Raw genomic sequence first — 14,413 nt, forward strand, 5'->3', positions numbered from 1 at the left:
GCCGCCCTGAAGCTCACTCCTCAAGAGACCCAGGCTCATTTAACGAGCTGCCGTCACCCCCCCTCACCCCCACAGCCCTCTGCCCTGGCTGAGAGTAATCCCCTGCTGCAGGGTCTCTCTCTCTCCGCCCGCAGAGGAGGACAGTGAAAGAAACTGTTGCAGAATCTTTGTCCAGCTCTAATGATGCAGAAGCCGCACTGAATGGGGACAGACCATTGAATACGGAGAGAATAAGCTGCAGGAATAGAACGAGGTTGTTTGGGGTGGGGGGGGGGTTTCGTAGGCTTAGGAAAACGCTCTGGAGCTTTATTTTTTTGTGTGCTAGTTTACCACCCCACCCCAATCACATTTGTTTTTGTCCTGTATCCCGAGGAATGGCAGTCCAGTTCCCCTGAGCTTGGAGGACTGTGACTCCGTGTCTCTTCCACTCTCACCTCTGCTCACCCTCTGGGAGCCTGAGCTGAGGGAAAGGGCTCATACCCAGACACAGGCTGAGCTGACTTCCTGCCCTTGTCCCACAGGGAGAGGAGACACCGAGTACCTGTTGCACCTGTGTTTCTGCAGTCAGCTACTGAAATTTATGGCAAAGAACAATTAAGGGGCTGCAATCATATTAGGTTGGTGGAGGGCAGAGGTGTATGTGGGCAAGACGGGGTTCCATACAACTTTAAAAACACTAAGGCCTTCAGTAAGCATGGCGATTGGGAAATTATGCATGGTGCCAGGACAAGCAGGGTACATGCAGCAGACCTCGTGTGTGTGCATGTGTGAGTGTGAGAGTGTGTGTGTGTGTGTGTGTGTGTGGGGCTGATCCAATGCACAATAGCAGCAGTGTTACTCCGCTCAGGCACTCACACTCACACACAATAAGGGTCATTTCCTCACAAGTGTAACGCACTCTTATCTCAGGGGGGGCGGGGAGGTGGGGTGGGAATGACTGCCTGCCTTCACTGGGACCAGTGAAGCCTCGCTCTCTTGGACAGAGAAACACAATCAGCATTGTGCATAATGGCTTTAGTGTTTCCCCTGTTTTTCCTCTGCTAAGTTATCCTCCCAGTAAAATCAGTTTTTTGTTATTTCAACCACGCTAACGAAGGGAATTAGATCCTCCTTTAGCCTAGTGACCACTGTCTGAATACAGCACCCAGGTCACTGACCTTTGACAAGTTTTTCTTTGCTTTACGAAACTGCAGGCACCTCTGCCCTAAGGATGATCAATCACAGACAGAGTCAGGCCTGCCGGACTCGTTTTCAATACTATGACTATGAGTATGAGTATTTTAAATTCGTGCTTCCAATTTGAGCACAAGCAGCCTTAAGGTGCATTAAAACCGATACAGAGTGAGTGATCAGTTGAGACCCAGAGGATTACAGTTATTTTGAAAGAACAACTTACAAACAATCCAGAAACATTAGTAAATGCCTGCCAGGATCAAACAAGTCACAGAAGCGAAAATACGTATTTAGCTCTTAATATTAAGGCTGCTGCTATTTCCAGATGTCGCTGCACAAGTCTTTTATGCCCTGTGTTCTTTGCCAGATCACTCCTGATTCAGAGATTCCAGGGGGAGAGGGGATAATGGGAGATAGAGTCTTTAGTGACAGTGCCTCTGTTTCACCATTTTCAGAAAAAAAAAAAAGATTTTTGCGTTAATACGAGATATTATTGGGTTATTTCACAATCATTATTGTTTAAATACAAGACAATATCGTGTTATTATTAAAATGTTGTGGTAAATAGATGGTAAGCATATGTACAGCGAGGATTACAAATACAATAATAAAAAAATTGTTTGATGCATATTTAACCTTTATACTCAAAACATGGAATGCATCTTGTCATTTTTTCTCAGTGTTTGTTTATCATGTTTTGTTTGAAAAATAAATAATAAATAAATATTATCTCATATTAACACAATATTTTTTGTAAAATAAAGCAATAATTATTATAGTGAAATAATGCAATATTATCTGGTATTAATTAAGAAAAAGCTGGTGCTAAGCTTCTGTAGAATAAACTTAAAAAGGCTGATTAAAATTTAGATGTGACTGGATATGATATTTACAACACGCAGTATTGTAAATCTATATTCTTCTTCTTCATTTATGATAAACACTAATTCCTCCTACAGATCTTGCGCAACACATACCAAACTTCGTAGTGATTCACCATGAAACATGTCACTTGTGCCCTTTATATCGTCAGGATATGATAAATAACATGGATTTATAATAGATCAAAAACACCAAAAACCTCATTGCACATTGAAAATCCAATTCCTCACGCAACACATTGTCACAGTCATAGAACTTTATATTCTTTTGATGCTAATTTCTGTGGTCGCTGTATGGTCGATAGCCAATCAGCAGTAAGATCTACAGCCATTCAAACAGATGCATTTCCTTTAAAATAACGGTCAAACACACTCCATGTCCCTGGCAGTATTGCTTATGCTTTCCCAGTTTAAATTAATCTGCTATGTTATGATGAGATGCTGTGATCTTTCAAAAAGTTTTTTTTTTTTTTATTGCATGTTTAATTTTGTCTGTTCTTTTTCTGTTTTGGGGTATTTAAAAAAATAAATAAACTGAAACTGAAAGCTTGGCTTGGAGTCGGCCTGAGCCCGCAGGCAGGAGCCATGGGTTTCCATGGAGGTCGAACTCCTCACCTCTCTCACCACCTCCCATATTTCACCGTCGATACATTAGCTGCCTCCCTTGTAATTAGTGATTAACGGGGAAGCGGCCCGTATTTATCGGCAACCATGTAAAAACTTTACAACTGACAGGAGCAGCGTATAAATATTGACAAAATGGGATGCAATTTGGGAATTAGCAATTAGAGACAATACCTTAAAAAAGTTCCAAGAATGGTTAATCCAATAAAGGAACCCACCATTTGTCTCTCTCTCTTTCTCTCTCTCTCTCTCTCTCTCTCTCTCTTGCCCTGATCGATGCACTTGAATGTCATCAGCCATGTATTTATTTATTTAGATCTATTTGCACTGATGCCATTATGGTCACATACACCAAAGACAGACAAAAAAAAATTAAGGAATGAGATGCAGGAATAGGCAGTGACACTTGACCGCAGCCAGTCCTTTAAATAACCCAGGGCTGCCGGGCTTGGACGTGCTCCTGACTCTCCCAGTGGGGAGCGGACATCACATTGACGAGGCTTTATCTAGTGTGAATGGGAAATTACTGTACGGGCAGCAGGAAGGCAAGGCTGTTGCACATCCTGACGCTGGTGGATTGTACCCACTCACCGTACAAAATCCATTCACTCACACCGTCTGCACTGCCACAATGCTGAAGGGCGATGTATCTCTTAACCTAGCTCGCCTTGACTTCCCCTTCCTGCAGTCACGACAGCACTCCCCCCAGCGTGCAGCAGCAGCAGCCTCAGTGGCCTTCAGACCTCACTGAGGCCCACACACCCTGCCCGTGCACTGACTGGCTGTCTTAACCACGGCCAAGAACCCACGGGAGAGCTACAGCCCCCACTGCAATCTGCAGACGGCTATACTCTGTGCGCTGGGTTTCAATCTCCCAGCGTTGCCAGAGGTACCACAGCCAAGCACGGGCAAAAGGGAGACAAGGAAAAGGCTACAGTACAGCATGAAACTAGGGTCGATGGTTGGTGAGTGCCTTCTGTGCCTAGCAAATTAATTCTGAGGTTCTTTTTTATTATCACCATTAAAAGAGTAGAAGTCAGTTCAGACCAGCATGCAACACTAGTCAATATAATATTGTATGTACATATGTATGTATGTATGTATGTATGTATGTATGTATATACATTGATCAGCCATAACATCATGAGCACTGACAGGTGAAGTGAATAACACTGATAATCTCGTTATCATGGCACCTGTCAGTGGGTGGGATATATTAGGCAGCAAGTGAACATTTTGTCCTCAAAGTTGATGTGTTAGAAGCAGGAAAAATGGGCAAGCGTAAGGATCTGAGCGACTTTGACAAGGGCCAAATTGTGATGGCTAGACAACTGGGTCAGAGCATCTCCAAAACTGCAGCTCTTGTGGGGTGTTCCCTATCAAAAGTGGTCCAAGGAAGGAAAAGCGGTGAACCGGCAACAGGGTCATGGGCGGCCAAGTCTCATTGATGCACGTGGGGAGCGAAGGCTGGCCCGTGTGCTCCAAATTCCCCAGATCTCAATCCAATCGAGCATCTTTGGGATGTGCTGGACAAACAAGTCCGATCCATGGAGGCCCCACCTCGCAACTTACAGGACTTAGGATACCACAGCACACCTTCAGAGGTCTAGTGGAGTCCATGCCTCGATGGGTCAGGGCTGTTTTGGCGGCAAAAGGGGGACCAACACAATATGAGGCAGGTGGTCATAATGTTATGGCTGATCGGTGTATATGACTGAGCAGCTCAGGGGCAGATCAGGAGGTTGAGTGCTTCACTGAACTCTTCCAGACCCAGGAAAAGTTAACAAAATTCATGGCATTTGAAACAAAAAACTGTAGAAATATTGCTGTGGATTACACACACACACACACACACACGCACACACGCACACACGCACACACGCATAAACTGCACTCGCACTTAACTGAAAACAAATATATGAAATTCTGACAGTCAGCAGATTGTATCTATTTATTGTTTTCTGACCAGGTCACATGAGCCCTGTCACATGCCACCTCTGCAACTTTCACCTGACAGATAACATTACAAACCAGGCCACTCCAGGACAGATGGAGCTTGGAAGTAAAAGGACAGGAGCAGGGTCGCCACATATCTGCTAACACAGCAGCTGCAGCACGCACGGAGGAGAAAGAGTCTTGCAGTTGGATTTTGGAGTGTGCTCGTCTTCCAGGCAGACCCACAGCCTAGCATCATGCACAGGGAGTTAATGTATATGAGGGGGAAGCTGCTCTAGACCCCTTCACCCGGACAGAGCAGTGCCTGATGGATATGTGAAGTATTATTAAACAGTGCGTCTGCCGGTTATTTCATTGGCTCCCTGACGCTCGCTGGTTCTCGCAGGCACGCTGCTCACATGTGCATCTCATGTGCAGTGAGGGCGACGCGGGAGCTGGGGCCCATCAGGACAACCTGTAAAACCATGAAAACCTGGACAACACACGTTAAATCCCAGAAAGACGCTCAAGGAAGTCATGTGAATCGAGATGGTAAGAGAAAGAGACCAAGGGGGATGAGAGAGGAAAAATAAAGGAGACTGTTTAACGGCAGTGGCGTACGAGTGTGCAGATCCTACAGATGTGCTCCTGTTATGGGTGCAGCAACAGATTGACAATTTTCCCTGCCTCTCATCAGTTCTGCTTGGCTGCTGCATGCTGCATGAGTCAAGGCCTTGGTTTTATGCCATAGACATTCAATTCAAGCACCAGCAGGACCACGTTTTTAAAGCTACCCTGTACCACTTCAGCTCTGCAGATGTCCTTTACATCTGGTAAGGGCTGTTTTTCAGCGAGTCAGCAATAATTCAGTTTAACAACTGTCTCCTTTGACATGTTTAGTGTCACACTCTAGAATGACATGGTGACAGATTTTCTTCCCCTTTCTCTCTCTTTTTCACCCCCCCCCCCTCTCAACAACACTTCCTCATTTAACCTATTTATTGCCAAATCCTGTTGTGATATACTGGGCAATTAATACATTTAATAAATAAATATATACATGTCTAGCAGACAACGAACAGAGGGAATGGTGGGATGGGTACTACAAAGAGAAGGAGTGGAAGAGAAAATTAACCTTTATTTGATTTTTTTAACATTAATCCCAAGGACATTAAACCTGCATAGTAAAGACAGTCCGCTGTCAGTCTGAATAAAATGCAGAACACGGACTCTATTAGTGTGGGTCCAGCGTGCACATCTTTAAAACCAATACCCAGATGCTTCAATGAGCCTCCAGCACTGCTTCTGCACCAATTTACAGAAAGGAAGCCCACTTTCTCAGCCACTCAGCACAGAGAAGCAACAGCACTGGGTGGTATGATACTGCCTCTTGTATCCAGGTGTCGGCTCGGATCCCTGCGCTTGCTCCTATTGATTCAACCCCATCCCTGTCTCACTAATCTCTGCCAGGCTGTGGCAATCTAGTGGTCAAGGGCAAAGGGTGTAATACAAAAAAAAAAAAAACACCAGGTTCTTTTACCCAGCAATACCATAGCACACCACAGAGGGGTTTTCTGTCCTACTTTGATACATGCCAGACCGAAGGTGAAATACCCATTTGCAGTGCTAGTGAGAATAACTAAAGAGTGTGCTCATTGAGCAGCACTAAGAGGACAGGTATGGCATTAGTCTGAGCTTTGGGTGCAATGAAAAGCACATGACATGTTTGACATATCTCAAGGTGCAGCCTGCAAGGAACCTTAACAGCACTTGCAGCAAAAGGCATCATGGGGTCGGGCAATGAAGGCACACTTAGCTTAGCCGCTAACTGTGAGTGAGTTTGGAGACCCTGATTGGTTGTTTTCATTTTACAAGGAATGGGCGTGCACAGACCAACAGCTCGCACCACCTGCAGTCACAGAAGGCTTTTAACTTGCAGGGAGAGGTGCTTCCAGTTCCATTCAGTCCCCCCATCCCATATATCAAACTTTTAGAGGTTTCACAGAAAGAGGGTGGAATGGGCAGACTTCACACCAGTATCATGAGACCAGAACAAGCTCACTCATAGTATCATGGAATAAGAACCCACCTCAATTTACATTACCTGCTCTGGGAAGTAAGTGCAGTGAAAGTATAAAGCCAGCAGCTGGCGCCAAGCTCTCTGCAGAATTAAAAAAAAAAAAAAAACAAGATTTAAATATTAACACCCTAAAAGGGGACAAGTGTAATATCCTATTGTATTAAAATAAATATATATGCTTTTAGAATATTCTATTGCAGCAGGTAGCTTTAACTTTTAAGGTACAGGTCCTGTCTCAAACATCTGCTGGTCACTGCGTACGTACCTCACAGATAGAGAATGCCTGACCAATCAGAGCCCTGCTACTGGCTACTTTTTGTAGCACAGACAAAACAGCAAATTCAAAAGGAGTGCCTCCCTCTAGCCTACATGTAGGATGGTGCAACGTTACAAAGACTGAAACAGTACACAGTATAAGGCTCGAAACAGCCGGACTCTTCAGTCCATTGTCTTAGTTTATTCGGAGGTCTTTTCTTCATGTAGTTAAATGGGGAACTATGAGCTTATTGTTTAGGGGGGGAAAAATACCTTGATTTGCATAACTTCACCAGATTCAGGAGTAACCGTGAAAAGCAGATGATACCCTGCCTCCCTTCATTGCGTATTTATTTTTTAAATTAGACAAGCCTTATGAAGCTGGCTCAATTCCTAAAAAATACTGTGAAATTGCCATTATTTTTTTCATGGTACAGACTTCATAATATGTTTACGTCTGGTTTTGTTTATATTGTGCACACATTAATCTGCAGGCCTGAAGCCAGCAGACAATAGCAAAAGACCCCAAATCCTCCCAGATCAGTGCCACTGTCTTCTATGATTAGCAATCTCAGCCAACAGGGAATACAAGGGGGATCCAGTGCTTTCAGAGGCATTCTTCTTTAATTTGGGGCAGGTATTGTACTGGAAGCTTTCTGATCACCGATTCGAAGAACGGATTAAAGAGAAAGCAGGAGCTTAGCGATAAGTCCTTCAGTCACGTCCTGTGTGCATTTACACCACAATAAATAAACAAATAAATAAATACATAGATAGATAAATAAATAAATTCATACATACTGAAATAAATTCATGCATGCATAAATAAAAGGCTTTGAGAGGGAAAAAACTGAAACACGGCATGGTAGTAGTACGAGTTTTCCACATTACAGACACTGTAACTTTGTTGACGCTGGGGTTCAGCACCAGTCAGGAAACCACAGACCCCATAGAACTATTGGGCTCAGGCTCAGAGTGCAGGGACAAGAGGCCAGTCTGGCCCAGTCTCTGTGCCATCACTTCCCTGGGTTATGGAAGGTACATCTATACCCACTCGCCCAGTTGCACACAACCGTCTAGACTTTGACTCACTCCGCTGGCTTTATTATTTATTTATTTATTTATTTATTTATTTATTTATTTATTTATTTATTTCCCCTTTGCGTTAGGTTACTGATACCGTTTTCAATTTCAGACACACATCAGGAAGTGGTACACTAGCTGCTGGGTCTGCCCAGTTTTGGTCACGTGATCAGATCAGTTCTGTGGCTGATAACAGCAAGGAGCCATCACACGCTGGTACAGTACGTGACTGTAGTTAACTAGAAATGCAGGGAACACAGTTTAAATCTAAATTAATACCAAGAACAAGTTCAGAACCAGATCTTTCCAATAAGAAACAAAAACCTTTCTTCATTTATTTTTTAAAAAGAAGAAAAAGATACAATAAATAAATACATACAAATTCCTTTCCTTTATCCATTGTCTTTTCATAGCCAGCCCAGATGTTGACAAAATCACGCATGTGTCTTGCATTGAGAAATGCAGGTTTTTGTTCTCATTTTCTGTTTCTTTCTCTTTCTCTGAACAAGCGACCCCCACACCACAGAATGCGATTCTACACCCTTCAGAATAACATTTCTCCTAATAAGACCAGGTAGTGGCAACATTAGTTTGAAAGAGCAATTATTTAATCCCTTCCAATTTAGGTAATTTATTTTCTTTGAAATGATTCTGACATTAACTCGTGTTGCACATATTGACAGCATCATCAATCATCTTCATATTATATTTTAAATATTTTTTTCCCTGTTCTCTCTTTAATTGCTACAGCATGTGGCAGTCCTGGGAGGAAGCAAGCGTTTTTTCAGCGGTGGCTCTACTGGAGCCCTGCATGCTGCCGCTCCCTGGCCTGGAAATACACATGTGAAGAAGAATGATTTCATACCTTCAAAAGTTCCTGGAGAAATGACTTCAGCTGCCCTGAGGCTGCAGCTCCACCACAGAACCATGTCTACTTTAAAAAAAAAAAAAAAAAAAATATATATATATATATATATATATATATATATATTATTAGAGAAACAGGAATGACTCTCTGGACTGCCTTCAGTGTTGTCGACCACAGGGGAATTTTGAAGTTGCAGTGCCTTGGGTCTGCTTTCCCCAAACGTTTGAAGCCTCAATCACACAGTGCCATGCTGTTAGCATGTTTAGTTTAGCTAAACTACGCACTAAAATTAAACCTAGCAATCAAATTAGGGTTATGTTTTGGTCTGGGATAGGGTTAGGGCTAGAGTCCCCAGGAAAATTAGGCTTTTATTAGGGTTAGGGCTGCATTTCTATTGCATTAGCTGAATCATGTGCAGATTTGTATGGGCCTACCTTCACATTTTGGTTTTAGATAGGGTTGAGGTTGAGGCTATGGCTTAAAATGGGAAATACAATCAGTTAAAGTGAAAAGTATATCCTTTCTGTTCCTCAAATGAAGGATCAGAAATGATAATATAGATTCTGATTATTTAGGTGTTAGGCTAATTAATTTCCATATCTGTTTTATATGAAGATTTGCATATTTCATGATAAAGCATGATAAAGCAAAAGCAAGAATCCAAAATGTTTAAAGTAGCTGGATAACTCTCATACTTAAATTATTTTGTCTTTGTCTTTTGTCAATCTTTATTTAATTCTGTCAGGAAACAATAATATTAATACCTTTATTCTTATATACTTATTTATAAAAAAAATCCCCATGTGTGGCTTTTTACTAAGTCTGTGGTGCACCTGTTCATGCCTGAAGGCACAACACTACTTTAAGCAACAGTCGCGCAATCGTCATATACTAGCAAAAAAGGATTAAATACATATGTTGTGTAAAGAAATGCAGACTTATTTTATAGAAGTAAAATCCCTAATAATTCAGGAAACAGTAGCCATTTATAAAAGTCATGACCCCTGCACGCATGTTTCAGGTCTGGAGTGTAAGTGTCTTTATTATCTGTACACCATCAGGAGGGGGTATGGCATGGTAGATGAGCAACGTCACAGACATTAGTGTTAGTATTTCGAAACAGCAATGAGTCTATAGTTGATAGGGATGAGGCCTACTGGCAATGGATATTCTGCCCCTTAAGAAACCCAGGGTTGTTTCAGTAGATAGCAATCCTGTGTTTATGGAAAATAAATAAGTAAAATCAATAAATAAAAAATGACCTTACTGATACTGGCCTTGAGTCTGCTGCTTTTCATGCTAATGTGGAGCTAAAATTTACTGCAGCAATATTTCCCTGATGCGGGCCACAGTATTTGCTGGATGAATGAAATAAGGCACATTGGCATCTTGAGTCATCCTGACTGGGTGGGGCGCGAAGTGTTCTCCTACTGACGGGAGAGTCTTTGCCCACACCTTCTGGAGTCCTGCCCTGCTGTGGAGCGCACCTCTCCTTCCTTCGCGCTCGTGTCGGCAGGTCCAACCCTGCCCTCCGCTCTCCGATGGGGAGCTGCAGCACAGCACACAGTTTTTGAGAAGAGTGTAGAAGAAAAAGTGCCTAGGTTTTGTTTTGCAAAACATTTTTCTAAATTGAAAGTGTACACCAGCAAGGTGCATCCGCTAAAAATCCAGGAAAGACGTGAGATAAATTAGATCTGCAATTTTAATACAGGACCTTTTGTAGGAATAAGCACAGGGATTACATTTTAATTACAGCATGCGGATTTGTAAACCCAAACTTAAGGACGTGACTAAATATAGGTTGTTATTTACTCATGTGCAGTATAACACCATATGCAATTCGTCTGTTATATAAAACAACCGTTAACCTCTGAAAATACTAAACGATCCAAAAAGGCATTGAATGTAAATTCTATCCTTTGATGGGTCTTACAACACTTTCAAACAAACGTCCTTTAAAGTAAAGCAGAATAATTGATTTCATTAGCTCTGAAAATAATTTATTCAAAGCAGAGTTTACAAATGTCAACATACAAATGCAAAAAAAATGGGTATAGACTGCACCAGGTGCAGTCAAGTGTTGTGGCTCTCCATTTCAATAGTGAAACATCACTTTCTGTGACAGGTTTATGCGTATGTTTCATTCTGGGTGAATAGGAAACACACATGGATCGAATGCCTGACGTCACATTCTGTAGGGAGCAGTTTTCGACAACTGGGATGAATAGTGGATTCACAACAAAATAGATTTCCTTTTCCACCACTTAAAAATAAACACCTCAAAAAAAGGATTTAATTTAAAAAAAAACAGCAAAAGAAGACTGCTGAGAGGTGTGCTGCAAAAGTGGCAGGACAACAAGACATCAACAGAGAAGTAAAACCTGATTGAGAAATGATTCCAATAACAATAACCCTGTTAGCTCATTCTGTACATGTTATGTATTCAGCAGACTCTTTCTGGGGCCCTGCAGCCACCCTCTCCTGTGCTGTCTGGGGTCTCGTGTGTCCAGATGTTCCGGACTACTGCAGCGGTCTATCAGGCAAAACGTAAACCTGAGAAATGTTTTCAAAAAAACTTTTGTTTCTTAATAGCCTGAGGAAGAATTCCTTAATGAGGACTAGACTGATTTGCCTGATGGCTAGTCTTTCACTGACAGCTTTTGATTAATTGATTGATTGATTGATTTATGTATTTTTCTAAAATTACTAACTCTCGGCACTCCGCTGCTTCATCACCCTGAACCCAGAGCATTTGTGGTTTTTATTTTTTCTATTTACAACATTTGGTGCCCCTCCCCTCTGCTCCCCTGCTCTAATGACAGGCTTCAGTCTCTCTCCAGCAGCACTGTTCTGTACCAGATGATTGAGATGCAGCATTTCTTGCACACCACCCAACGTGAATTCATTCCTCTCTCTGCTGGCTGCTGCTGAGCAGACACAGCTAAATATTTACCTAGCACTTTGCCAGCCATTTATGCTCCTGAATTTCACTGCAGATATTGTGTCAGACTTTAAAGTCAGATCAGAATTCGTGAAAAATCTTTATTCATTCATTTCATTTTTTTTAGCAATCCTATGTAATAAAACTCCATGATTCAATCAAAACACTATCCAGTGCCAAATGAACTTAAATGGCTGCTAAGGTTTGAATATTTAAATATAGTTAAAACGTCTGGAGCAAATGTTCCCTGATTACAGCTACAGCCATCAGCTGTGTACAAACCCATTTGCATTAGCAGGGTGCTTGCAAGACCTCCGTTCTTTACAAAACACAACAGCACAGAATCGTGCCTGTTGAGAATCCGTCTCTCGCTGCGGTTCCTGCTTATGGTAATTTAAATTGAGTGAAGCGTCTTCATTTCTAATTCAATTAAGCAAAACAAGAGTACTCTCTACCACAATCGCAACATTTTCGACTAATTTGCAAACCCTGTGCCATAGTTCTGAGCGCCGTAGTCGGCATTCCCACTGTTCTGTGAGCCCACTTCTGGAATGCAGGCTGCTATTCTGTAATAAAGTGTTGCCCTATGAAACTGCTACGCTTCTAGCACTGCTTCCTTTTAGCAGAGATTACATTTTTTTTGGTGGGGAGGAGGGTGCAGAGGGAGCAGTGAGCCCTCAGTTGTCAACATCAATTAACATCCCTATTAATTAACCACTAAATGAGCACTCCCGCACCTCCTGTCCCTTCTTTCATGGACCCCCGTCCCTGGGCCAGTGTTGCCAATCTGCAGCCCAGGGCTGTAAAACACTGTGAAGGTCTGGTACCAGAGACCTGAGAGTAGCTCACTTTAAACAATCTGCATTTCAATTCAGACAAACAACCAAAACAAAAGCAGAAAGAAAACACGTCTCAGGTGCACTTTGTCTGCAGCAGCACATTTTCACACAGGAGAATGTCCTCTTTTCCACATCCTCCACAGTGATGTGGGTCAGGATGCAAACATCAGCTCAGCTTCACTGTATTTCTACCTTGCACAGCCCCTTAACCTACATCTCCCCCACCACGACAGTGCTGGTGTAAGACTGCAACCCTCACTTACCCGTCTTGCATTGTCACTGGAGCGGAGGGTCTCTCTCAGCCCCATCCCTCCAGATGTGCCACCCCCCTCCCCACTCCTATGCCAGCCATGCATGGCCTTGCTGTAATAAAATTTCAAACGGCGGATTTAAACCATAAATCTAAATTAGGTGCTCTTATTCTTTGTCGTAATATTCCACCCCGTTACAAGCACACCTTCCTCCACCCTTCGTTGCAAGACACTCACCTTTTTCTCACTTCCTTAGCATAACGTTGCTAATGAGGAGTGTCAACATGCCACAGCTGCCATCAGGCTTCAGAAACATGTATGAATTGTATTTATTATTGCGCTGACTGCACTGGTTTCTTGCCCGTTATCAACCAATCGCTGCTAGGAATTACATACGTATGTGCACTGCATACTTAACGAAACGGGGGTCAGCGTTCCCATTAGGGGGTGCGAGCAACTCTGGGACGATAAACCACGAGGTATGAAGAGAAAGCAGATGCTTGTGTGGCTTTGGCCATGGATGTCGTACAGGAAACCAATCAGTTTATTTATTTGTTAGTTTTTTTCCATAGAAACCGAGCAGGCGCAGGACACTCCTTCTAGGCCTCAAATGCTGGGCCTAGTAGCTACGTTGCCATTTATTTGCACAGAGATCCTTTTTTGGTCTGGTGACCCCTCAATGCATTTTTCCACAGCTCCGTGTTAGGCCCGGACACAGAACAACCAGACGGTAATGAATCCCTCAAGGCAGGCCTACCTTTTCTACTCGTCCCAAACCAGTTGTCTAATCAGAATGACAAGAGGCTAAGGGTTTGTATGAGATGTGTGAGTTTGAGAAAACACCCATATTGTCAAAACAGGGAGGTGGCAGAGCAAAGTGCGTTATATACAGCACACTGTTACCAGGAGAGCAAGATTCCTCAGAATTGAGGATGTGATCTGGGCTGCTCTGTGCAGTATTTATAAGAACAAGGTTACACAACACAGCTCCATCATTACCAGCACCAGCACACCACAATACAATACCACCAAGAGCACAATACAGCACCAGCACAGCACAGCACAATACAGCACAATACAGCACCATCACCAGCACACCACAACTGCGGGGAGCTACAAGATGCTCCACTTGCTGTTCCACATGATCTCTTGGTAGCCTCTATGAACCTAGTTGACTTTAATTTTGGATCTTACACCCATGTGTATCTACAAAGGCCTAGTACAGGACTGCCCCCCCCAATCCAGCACTCTAGGGGGTGCAGGAAGGAGCACACAGTGTGCCAGTTGGTGTCTGCCCCCAGACTAAATGGTACACCTGCTTGCTATCTGCAGAGGTACAGGGCGAAAAATCATTACCCATTATCTTGTGAATCATGGTACAGATCGTATCTTTTTAATTTAGATTTTTTAATTAATTACAAGGGCCCTGGGACTCCTCGTGCGGGAGGGGTGCTATATTAACACAGCTGCTGTGCTACATCTC

The sequence above is a fragment of the Amia ocellicauda genome, chromosome 10 (genome assembly GCF_036373705.1).
Source record: "Amia ocellicauda isolate fAmiCal2 chromosome 10, fAmiCal2.hap1, whole genome shotgun sequence".
Lineage (NCBI taxonomy): Eukaryota > Metazoa > Chordata > Actinopteri > Amiiformes > Amiidae > Amia > Amia ocellicauda.